The following is a 12,224-nucleotide window of genomic DNA, read 5'->3' on the forward strand; positions in this document are numbered from 1 at the left end:
AACATCTGTGTCATAATTGATTCTTGTTTACATTTTGTTTTTGCCTTTTATATGCCTTGTAATGTTGTTCTTGTTGAAATTCAACATGTTCTGCAAAATGGTAAATACTGAGATAAATACTTTTCTACTTAGAGATGAGCTCATTTTTTTTTTCAGCTATGTCTTTAATGTGGAAATTTGTGTTAATCTAGTCAGGAATTGGCTGAGTTTTAAATATTTGTTTCTGTGCTCACCCTCCGTGCCCCACAGTGATACCTTGCATTTCTCTAATGATATGTTGTGTTCATGATGTGGAACGATACATATGGGTTCATCTCAATAAATGCTCTCTGCATCACTTTGGGTCCCCCCTCTAGACTTTAGGTCTTCCCTTTGTGTCTCTCTGCAAAAGGAGCTATCTCTTGCAGCAATTCCATCTGTTTTCATCATATTTTTACTTTATTCTTACTAGTGTGGCTGTGAGGACATATAAGCATGTTGTTTTCTAAAACCCTCTCACATGCAAAACCTCAGTCATGGGTAGGTACTGTGAAAATGGGTAAAAGTCTAGGAGCATCCCTCCCCCCCAGGTATCCTTGCCCGTACTCCAAACTAATGCAAGGCTGGGCCTAATATTCTTGCTCTTCCCCAGGAACAAATATATTCTTTTTTTTAATTTAATTTTATTATGTTATGTTAATCACCATACATTACATCATTAGTTTTTGCTGTAGTGTTCCATGATTCGTTGTTTGCATGTAACACCCAGTGCTCCATTCAGTATGTGCCCTCTTTAATACCCATCACCAGGCTAACCCATCCCCCCACCCCCTCCCCTCTAGAACCCTCAGTTTGTTTCTCAGAGTCCATAGTCTCTCATGGTTCGTCTCCCCCTGACTCCCCGCTCCTTCATTTTTCCCTTCCTACTATCTTCTTCTTCTTCTTCTTTTTTTTTTTTAACATACAACGTATTATTTGTTTCAGAGGTATAGGTCTGTGATTCATCAGTCTTACACAATTCACAGCGCTCACCATAGCACATACCCTCCCCAATGTCTATCACCCAGCCACCCCATCCATCCCACCCTCCACCACTCCAGCAACAGATATATTCTTTTTTCCTTTGTTTGTCTCTCCTAGCTGCAATAGGTTTTCCATGAATACTGCATGTCTACAGTTTTGTGTATTTTGTTTTGTCTTACTTCCTATGGATTAAGGTTTGTGTTCTATAAAGTTGTTCTACGTGAAATTTCTGCAGGGCCTTCTGTCCTGCTCTCCAAGCCCAGCACCACAGGGAGTTTTCTCAGGATTCTCTCCATCTTCCCCATGAGTTAGTGGGGGGGGGGGGGTCCTGGAGAAAAAGCAAGAGGGTGTTTATTCCCCTGTATCTGCATGCCCTTAGGGGTTTTGCACCCTTATGCTACTACACATTAATCTTTAGCAATTTGTTAAAAATTTCTATCCAAAACTTCTTATGGTTGAAAATGGTATCTGGTGTCATATGTCCCAGGTAAACAAATGCTCAGGTCCTGTTTTTTTCCTGCAGATTGTTGGGGAAGGTCATTGAAAAAAATGTGACCCCTCCCTCCCCCCGTTGACCCATGAGCTGGATACAGTAACTGCAAGGCTCCTCACTTCCTCCCCTGTCCTTGGAATGTGAGTTCTGCTTGCTTTCCCACTCCAAGAGGCTGCTCCAGAGGACACAGCCTTGAGACAGTGATGTGGTGTGGAGAACACCTGCATGATATACATGACTGGATCTAGTTAAGGCCTCTGTATAAACTTTTAAGATGTGGTAGAGCGGGTGCAAGGATCCATTTACTCCACTCAAGGCAAGACTCCTATGTAACTTCCCTTTGCTTATTAAAACTGCCATCTACCAACCAGGAATGGCCTGCCTGTTTCCTAGGTCTCTCCCTGCCCTCTGAATACAAAGGCCAGTTTCTGATTACACTTGGGAAGCTCTGGTTGCAAACCTACACAGATTCCCATCTAAAAAGTTACATCTTGCCCTCAGGTAAGTCTTGTTTGAAACTATGTTTCTTTTAAGAAAAAAAACTGGTTTTGCTTTTTTTTTCTGTTTGTGGATTTAATGGCAATGGATTAAGGTAGGGCATCCCAGCTACTGCTTCTGCTTTTCCAGTGGCAAGGGGGCCACCAATGTATGGAGTAGGGTGGGGGTGGCCACAGAGTGGAGAGCTGGAGTGGTGGGAGGCAGCTGGTGGTGCAGAGAGATATCCAGGCGGCCCAAGATATAGGGATTGCTGGGTGGCGGGAAGATCTCTTCCAGCTAGTGACCAGGAATGGGGAATGTCACCGTGGCTGCAGTGGTTGCCGGCGCCCTCTCACAGCCTTTGATAAGCACCTCCATGTGCATGCTCTCACTTCTTCCCGTGACTTCTGCGGAGCTTACTCACAGCCAACAGGGATGTGAGCTGGCCACTGCCCCACTGAGGCCCACCCACTACCCCCCCGTCGCCTTTATCATCCTGTTCTAGACCGAGAAGCCTGGGACGGATGGAAGGGCTACTCTTCTCTTTCCTTCCATTGGGGCTCAGTTCCGTGGACAAAAACTGGCTCAGGCAGGGGCTGAGCTAACAGGGTACAGTCATGGTGCAAGTATTAGTGTTCAGTGGTTGAGGAATGTAACTGGACTCAGGCAGCAGCTGCAAGGGGCGGGCAGGGTTTGCAACGGGCCAGGAATGGGCGGCTGAGGACTATGGTCCTGAAGTCCTCTCAAAGTGGAGTGGGGAGGTGAGAAGGTGGGAAGGACACAGACAAGGCCAAGGAAGGGGGCAGGGGAACCAGTGAGAGTTAACTTACTTGGAGGTGTCTGATTACTGGAAGTCCACCGTTCTCCTCGGCTCATCCGCCTGCCTTTGCAGGGCCGCGACTGCCGTAAAGTAAGTAATGGGCTGGGGCTTCTTGCACGATCCTGTGCAGCAGTGGCGTGAAGACCCGGCACGCTTCCCAGAGCAAGTCACTGAACGTAACGTGCATCTACGTCCCACAGAAGTGGCCCAGGATGTGGGCTCACATGCATCTGGGAGGTTCCCATGCCTGTATCGACTACCATAAGCCAGGTCCAGTGCCTACTCCTCGGGATTGGAGGACATGCTGGGCTTTTTGGCCGTCGTTTTGTGTACGTGGCCTCATTGGGCTGCACGCACATCACCCGCTCCTTGGGCTTGCATTGCTGCTAGAAGCTGTTGCGGCTACCTTGCGGAACTACAGCCGCACCTCAGCCTTGCGATCTTTCGGGGCTCTGCCACAGAGTGGGAAGAAGGGCACCCATCCTACCTCTTTGTTCTCTACGCTGTGAAGGTGGCAATGGTGGACCCACGGGACACTGTGGGGTCGTCCCGGAACCCTTTGGTGGCCTCACCTTCTGCCTTGGGGTTCCCCACACACTGGTCCAGGAGCACATTGTTCTCCAGTACTTCTGAGATACATTTTGACACCTTGCCTTTCTTATTGCGGATGTCCTCTGAGTTGATGGAGGCAGGCTTTGACGTGGCCACCAGACACAGCATCTGTAGGAGGTGGTTCTGCATCACATCCAGGATGATAACAAATGCATCGAAGTAGCCCCCTGTGGCCCTCAGCGCCCAAAAGTTCCTTGAAGGTAAGAGCAATGTTTTCTTGCTTCCAAATGGGGCCAAAGATCCTAGTGGCAAACGTTGGCACCATGAGACTCTGGACCAACTCCTTGACCACGTAGGGGTTAATATGGTAGATCTGTACCTCCTGAAATGGGAAAGTGATGTGCTTGGATAGCTGGCAGTCCCTCAGGAAGGACTGGCTCCATGCTGAGGCAGTTCCAGCCTTTCTGGATCATGCAGGTCTCGCAGATGTTCTTGGTGACAATCTTAGTGACAGTTCTTGGTGATAGATGGCATGGAGTAAGGCCAGGCAGTATTGGCAGGTTGGCCTGTGGCCCTTGGTGGAGGGTGTTCATGTGGCTGTTGATATACTTGTAGGAGGGCACATTATTGTACTTGCCAGTCATGGAGTTTTGGGCAAGGAATGCCTCTAGCTTAGGTTTCTTCTCTAGAGTGGCTCTGAAGAAGGCTCATTCTCAGGTTAATTCTTCTTATGCAAACAGACTTAATAATTGGAAATCACTGACCATGTCTGTACAGTTTGGATTCCTTATTATTTTCCCTGTGACCTCAGTTCCCTGATTGGTTTAAATGAAAATTATTAATTTGTGTATCTCTAGCTTTTTCCTTCTTGTAAAGGTGGAAACAGTGCTCATTCCTACTTAGTACTGTATAAGCTGAAACCAGTAGCCTTATTCATTTATTTTTAATAAGCTTTAAATGATTTTTAGGTACCAAGTATCATGTAGTCAGATTATTAGTGAAATTCTGAAATATTTATACTATAAATGTTATAATTCTGGTAGTTGGCATGGTTATATTTTTATAGTTTTCAGTTAATATTTATAATGAAGAATTTATGCCGCCTTTATTCTCTTAGTGCCATGAATGATTTGAGTTCAAAATTATTTCGATATTAAAGATGTATCAAGTTTAGTGTTAGGTTGTGTTTGACCTATGGGAGAAAACTTGGCCTTACATGTCTTGTGGCATCAGTTGAAAAAAAATGAGAAAAAATTTGAGAGGTGATAGAGAAGTTACAGAAATAGAAAATATAACTGGCAAACAGTGACTGAAATTGTGAAAATTGAGGTGGGTATGGTTCTTATGTGGAAGGGATAAGTTTTAAATCTGACTTGGACCAGGTCAAGTGTTTGCAGTGGAGAGGCCTGAATATTGTATCTTAAGAGAAGGAAATAACTGAAAAGAATGCAGGAAAGTGTTGAATGTTAGTATCATCTAAGTCCCCTGGAATTACCTTGTTGGAGGAGAAATTGTTGGCAGATGCTGAATATATATTGAATGACAGTTTAAAATAAACTTGTTAAAATAACAATAATTTGTGGAAAACTTAGGCAATTTTGGGGGGGGGTTGCATAAAGACTTTTGGACATAAATAAGCTTCTGAATAAAATTAAAAAGTTTTTAGATATACTATGAATTTTGTCTAGTATTAATTTTTTTCAGGTTTTAGTGCATCCCAGATTCAGTAGTGGTTTGTCATATTATTCTAAAGTACATTTGACAGCTTTCTAATTTTGGTTTAGTAACAGTTTGCCTCATTTTACAATCATGAGCTGGTGTATTACTTAAACTCAGGAAGCTATTTTATTTGTATAGAAAGTACATACTCTAACCTAAAATATATCAAGAAAATTCATTTGACTAATATTTAATAGCCATTCTAAAGTTATCAGTTGGTATATTCTGAGTTAAAATAACATTATTAGGGATGCCTCGATAGCGCAGTTGGTTGAGTGTGCGACTTTTTTTTTTCTTTTTAAGATTTTATTTATTAAAAAAAAAAGATTTTATTTATTTATTTGAGAGAGAGTGCTTGATCAGGGGGAGGGGCATAGGGAGAGGGAGAAACAGACTCCCCACTGAGCAGGGGGCCTGTTATGGAGCTTGATCTGAGGACCCTGAGATCATGACCTGAGCCAAGTCAGACGCTTATCTGACTGAGCCACCCAGGCCCTCCAAGTGAGCCATTCTTGGTTTTGGCTCAGGTTATGATCTCAGGGTTGTGAGATCAAGCCCTGCATTGGGCTTCACAATGAGCATGGAGCCTGCTTAAGATTCTCTCTCTCTCCCTCTCCCTCTGCGCCCCCACCCCTCCCCGCCGCTTGGGTGCTTTCTCTCTCTCTAAAAAAAAAAAAAAAAAAGCAAACAAAACAACATTAAACACTCCATGTGACTAGAAGTTACTTTGTCTAAACTTTTTAATTTGTTTGAGAAAAATACTAGATATAGTAAATGCATTAGGCATAAGATGCTGTCTTATATATCCAATTTTAGAAAAAAAAATCATATTGGAATTAACATTAAAAAAAAAAACAACACCACTTTTGTAAACCAAGAAGATACCTTTTCTTTCTGATAGCCCAGAAGATAACCTTTGTCTGTATTAGGTCAAAAGTCCATTCTACTCTTTTAATAAGTCTTAAAAGACAAAGATACTAATAAAGAAAAGATATTTTTGGTAGAACAAATATTAACAATCATTTGCCACTTAAGGGATGGTGTTTTAATTCCAGAGCCTGTCTTGAGCCACAGAGTCATTTTTCTTTGAGTTTTTATACTGATTATTGCTAATTCTTAGGAAAAATTATTCTCTCCACCTCCATCTAAACATCTGTCTTTGACCTATGGATCACCTAGTGCAGAAACATGTCTGAAAAATCTGCTCTATCAAGCCAAATGATGGTTACTGACTTTGCCACTTTCCACTCATTTCTTACAGATGTTAGTTGGCAGTGGGCAACATGTTGGGGTTTTGTGAAGGGGAGGCAATGATTATGACAGTGATGAAAAGTATGTAGGAGTATTTAGGAATATGTCAATACTCATGTATTGCATCTGCATTGTATGCATGGATCTGTAATATGTTGTTGGGGAGTGGATTAAGTTTGTCGTAATAAACATTTCAGAATAGGTGATTTAAGCAACAGGAATTTATTTCTCACAGTTCTGAAGACTAGAAGTCCTAGATCAAGGCGTCAGCAAGATTGGTTTCTTCTTCTCTCCTTTTATAGATGACCATTTTCTCTCTGTGTCCTCACATTGTCTTTCCTCTATGTCTCTGTGTCCTAATCTCCTCTTACAATGACACCAGGCATATTGGATTAGGGCCCACCCTCATGACCTCCTTATATTTTAATTATTTCTTTAATGGCCTATCTCCAAATGCAGTAACATTCTGAGTTACCAGGGGTCAAAGACTTCAACATATGAAATTTGGGGAGACACAGTTCAACCCATTACAGGAAGATAGGTGGAGGAGCTAGAAAACATGTATAGATGTTACTATTTAGACTGATTATCACAAAGTGACTATCATTAATATGTAAGATACATAGGTGTGATATAACATTTAGTTTCCAAAGATAAAGTTGTGTTGTAAAATGCATTTATTTACTTATGCAGAACATTTCTGCACTGAATACCAGATAATTTTGTTCAGAAAAATAGGTCTGAAAACGAAAATTAATCTATATCACTGGCAAGAAAGTGTTTTCTATGGGCAAGACTACATGTACGTTTCAAAGGTTGCTGCACAAGTTGTTTCTTATCCTTTGCACTTTAAATACAGTGTGAAGTCTGGCATTTCTAAAGTTTTCTCACTTAGCAGCTGGTAAAAACAACTGTCTTTAATAGTAGGTTTAGAAGTAATCCATGTAGTGAAAAGAACAAAAGTCTGATGATTTTACTTAGTAGTTGTGTAACTGTAGATCATGAGTTAACTTCACAGAACCTTCGTTTAATTATCCCTAAATTAAGAAGAATTATATCACCCTTGTAAGAATCTAGGTCATGATTTCTCAACCTGAGTGCGATTGACATTTGGAAGGATAATTCTTTGTTGTGGGGGCTGTCCTTTGTACAGTATGCCATTTAGCAGCATCTCCATCCTCCACCCACTCTAAGCCACTAGCAAAACCCTCTTACCCTTAATTTTTACAATCAAAACTATCTCCAGACATGGCTAAACATTCCTCTGGAAGACAAAATTACCCCTAGTTGAGAACCACTATCTAGCTGTATGGCAGAAACAAATATTTGTGCCTGATGAAAAAGACAAAGATTGCAAAAGAAGTCCAGACTTAAAGATAGCCCCACTGAAGCTTTTATAAAATTATTATTTTTTTCTAAATCCTCTGTAACCAAGAGAAAAGCCTAAGATTTTCAAGAAAATTATTAGAGAGTACTATTTGGAAAGCATTCAAGATCTTGACCAAAAATCTTTAGATACTGATGGGCTTACAGAGAGGACCAGATATGTCACTCTCCTTTCATATTCTCCTTATTTGGCAGAGATGCCTCCAGTGCAGTAAGTTTAGAAAAGTACAGGAAAAAGACACATAGGAGAAAAAAAAAAAACACAGGTGGAGGTATTTATTACAGGTATAAGAACTTTAATATAGGAAAGGAGAGGTTATACAACTTTTCCAAGTGCTGATGGGCCAACCACCAATGATACCAGTCAGAAGCATTAAAGCAGGTTGTTCTCAACAGCAATCTGGAAACCCCCTAAAACGACAGAAAATGTTTATTCCACTGAGGATAAACTGCTTCTCCTTCTGTTATGAAGAACTTCAGTTTAATAAACTTGTCACTGTTCACTGCTGTTTGCCTACGCTGCCATCTTAGGGGCTCATGTTGTCTACAAGATTATCAAGAGCTACCTCTTCACGTTGCCAGTTTGAGGGTATTCATATGGATGTAAACACCTTGGTTCTCATTTTAAAAAATCTATGAAAATATCTCTTCCTCAGATCTACTTGTTACCAAAATTTTCAGTTATGTCACTTACATGTCTCTTACTGTGATGGTTACTTTTGTGTATCAGTTTGGCTAGGCCATAGTGCCCAGATATTTGGAAAAGCATTCTTTTAGATGTTTCTGTAAGGGTTTTTTTGGGGGATGATTAACATTTAAACAGGTTAAATAGGATTTTGAGGAAAGTAGATTCCCTTTGTAATGTGGGTGGGCCTCATCCAATGAGTTGAAGGCCTTAATAGAACAAAGACTGACCTTCCCCCAAAAGAGAAGGAATTCTGCAATATTGACTCTTCCTGGGTCTGCACCCTGTCCACTCTCCCTGCATTGTCAACCTCCATAATCAAGTGAGCCAATTCCTTAAAATAAATCTCTTTCTCTCTCTCTCCATATATATATGTGTATGTACACACACACACTTACACACGTCCATCCTACTGGTTCTATTTTTCTAAAGAACCCTAACTAATAAAGTTACTGTCTAGAAAGTGAATCAGTATGAATTTGTACTTCTAACCATTTTGTCTTAAAGGCATACTTAACCTTAATACCAGTAGATTTGTCAAATTTCTGCACACAGAAAGGAATTCTCTTCTCCATTATCCTTCAAAGAGACCTGGAGTAGGGCTGTAAACAACTATTCTCTTTCTTGTGGTCCCGCCATATTGAACTACATTTGAGTGAGTCCTTGGTTGGATATGGCACACATATCTTCTCTTTATTCTTTTAATGGTATCTATTAATGAACAAAAATTCTTTGATTTAAAATAGTGGAAGTGTGGGGAAGTGGAGCAAATCCCTCAAAACAAGTATAAAACTGGACAAAATTATTTTAAAAAATCAGTGCACTAGAAATCAACCAAACACGACAAGAAGTTGAGACGCACTTACACATGAACACTGCTAGTGGGAAGTTTGTGGCTTTCTTGTCTTGATGCTTTCCCATCTTGCTACCTCACCCTTATTCCCACTCAGGTTACAGAAGCCTGTCCTCTTTCTGGGTGGAGGGGATAGATTCACTTCACTGTGTCTGATAGAGCAGCTAAAACATTATTTTGGAAGTGAGAGGGCCGTAGAAAATAAGTTAATAAATTCTCTATACATTTCTGGCTGACTAATAACTAGATATGTGCTGGAGACACCAGATAACATAGAGAAAATTGGAAGCCTGAGGAAATTTGCAGACTTGTTGAACCATTGAATGTGACCCTCAACCCACAATCAACTCAGAGGGCAGATGGTGGAAGCCTTATTCGCATAAGTGTTTTACATAATCACTGCCCAAAATACTGTCTGCTAAACTATATAGACACAGGGGAGATACCTAGGAGTGTCAGACTTAAGCAAATAAACAAAAAACAGAGTTGGCATATCTGTAGCTGTACATTATGGGGAACAAAATTTCACATTTGAAATCCAGGCAAGATAATTGTTTACTAAAACCAGTAATATTTAAAAGAACAAAACACAATCCAGAGATTTTATAAAACAAGGGTATACACCTGGACAGTGATTTACTAGAAATCTTAGTGCAGTAAGGTAAAAAAGGAAAAGACAGATTGGAAAGGAGAAAAAAAAACAAACTGTACTTGCAGGTGATACAATTATGAAAGTAGTCACTCCTAAGGCATCTATAAAATAGCTACTAGAATTTTGGGCGACTTTAGCAAGGTCGTATATATTCATAAAAGATACAGGTTGATATGCAAAAATATCAATTGTATTTCTCTATTATAAACAAAAAATCCAAGGACAAGTTCTTAAATGTTCTATTTAAGTATAGTATAAAATACTTAGAAATAAATTTTGATACAATGGGAACACAAGATGTGGGGACACCTGGGTGGCTCAGTCTATTAAGCATCTGCTTTTGGTTTAGGTCATAATCCCAGGGTTCTGGGATTAAGCCCCACATCTGGGCTCCTTGCTCAGCGGGGAGCCTGCTTCTTCCTTTCCCTCTGCCTGCCGCTCCCCCTGCTTGTGCTCTCTCTCTCTCTCCCTCTCTGTCAAATAAATAAATAAAATCTTAAAAAAAAAGAAGCACAAGGTCTGTATACCGAAAACTACAAATCAGTACTGAGAGATACTGTGCAGAAGAATACAAGAAACAAAAATACCAGAAATTTAAAAGATTCATTACCTACAGAGAGTTGGTGTGAATGGGATGGAAATAGTGGAGAGGTAAGAATGAGATAACAGGCATGAGAAGGGGGAAACACTTCATGGGGTTTCTTTTTTATGCCTCTGGTTATTATAATCATGGCATTGTGTTATATATCGCGAAGTAAATAATGAAAATCAACCAGTTTATGGAGGAAGCCCAAATGGAATGAACTCAGAAACACATAAATCTGTCTTATAAATGAATAATGTAACTATAAGGTTGGGGGAGGAGGGAACTAACAAGTGATGTTAGAAAATATTTTTACTGTATATTGTAAAGTCAAAGAAAAATGAACTAAAAAACAGTATGTACTGTAGTTAGTAAATTTGATTCTCACAGAGATGTGAGTGTATCTGAAACCAATTTATGCATACGCTAGAATTAAATTATTAAGAAAATGTGGATAATGAGAGCCAGTTTTCTCATTGCCAGGGAACAAGTGGAAAGATGGAAACTTAGAATAAACCCTGTGGAGGTAGATTGGTATTGGAGGTACTGGTATGAATGCAAGTTTGTTTGTTTTTAATATATGTATTAGGTAGTTACAGAGATAAGATAGATGTATAAATGTGTGTTAGCATATGTAGATATATTTCCTAGCTTTACCTGTTGAGACTAAATGCGGTGATATGTCAGAAAGCAATAAATAAATAAATCAATCTAGGACCCAGGTTGTATTTGTAAATACCGTTACCCAGTTAAGTGCCTTGAAGAAATGCTTAATTTCAATCCTGGGACAGGGAAAGTCCAAGAGGAACCTGGAACATCTTATGGATTTAGCAAGTAAGAAAGTGCTCAGAAATGATGGGGACATGTTGAGAGGACCTGGGAGCCAATTTGAAAGAGTTTCTAATTGTCAAAGCTGGAATAATATGAGCAAAAAATTAATAATTATAATATTAGATTATCACTTACAAAATAAGATAAATATCATTTAGTTATGCTGACATAAATAAAAAATGGGGAAGAAAGAGTCTCTCTTCCCTAAAGTAAAATTCTAATTACTAAATGTAGAAATAATGAGGTTAATAAGAAAATCACTAAGAAGAACACTTTAGTAATATATGCTATAGGCCAAATTGATTCATGGATTTTAAAATTAATTGGGAGAAGTGTGATGAGAAATGAAATATTTGCAAAGCCTTGAAGTATGTCCCCAAAAGGTACTTATTAAAGGCAAACCTATACAACTTCCCAGTGAAGAAATTCAGACATTACTGACATGGATTGATTAAGGTGGTAAGATGTGTCGACATTGTGTACTCCCTGATAGGATGCACTGAGAAGGCACAACTCCACTTCTGGGGCATTGCTGCCAATATGCATAATCCCATTCGAACTGTGAAAAAAACTGCAGGCCATCCTAAACCAAACACCCAGATATTCCAAAACCATTTATTGAAAAGAATATTTTTTCTCTATTAAATTACCTCGAGTTTGTTGAAAATCCGTTGACCACATATCTGTGTGGATATGTTTCTGGACCCTGTTCTACTCCTTTGGTGTAAATGTCTTTCCATATCCATACCACACTGTTTTAATTATCATAACTTTTTAAAGTAAGTCTTAGTTTAAGTACTTCATATTTGCTCTTTATTTTAAACATTTTACTAGCTAGTCTCAGTCCTTTGGATTCCCATGTAAATTGTAGAATCAGCTTGTCAGTCTCCACAGAATATTCAGATAGACGTATGATTGAG

General features: G+C 39.7%; 1 pseudogene; it reads right to left on the bottom strand.

Annotated features, from left to right (window-relative positions):
• Window positions 1–2,816: 2,816 nt before the first annotated feature.
• LOC116637348 lies at window positions 2,817–9,306 on the bottom strand (annotated as a pseudogene).
• Between the last annotated feature and the right edge of the window lie 2,918 nt (window positions 9,307–12,224).

The sequence above is a fragment of the Phoca vitulina genome, unplaced genomic scaffold (assembly GCF_004348235.1).
Source record: "Phoca vitulina isolate PV1807 unplaced genomic scaffold, GSC_HSeal_1.0 scaffold14, whole genome shotgun sequence".
Lineage (NCBI taxonomy): Eukaryota > Metazoa > Chordata > Mammalia > Carnivora > Phocidae > Phoca > Phoca vitulina.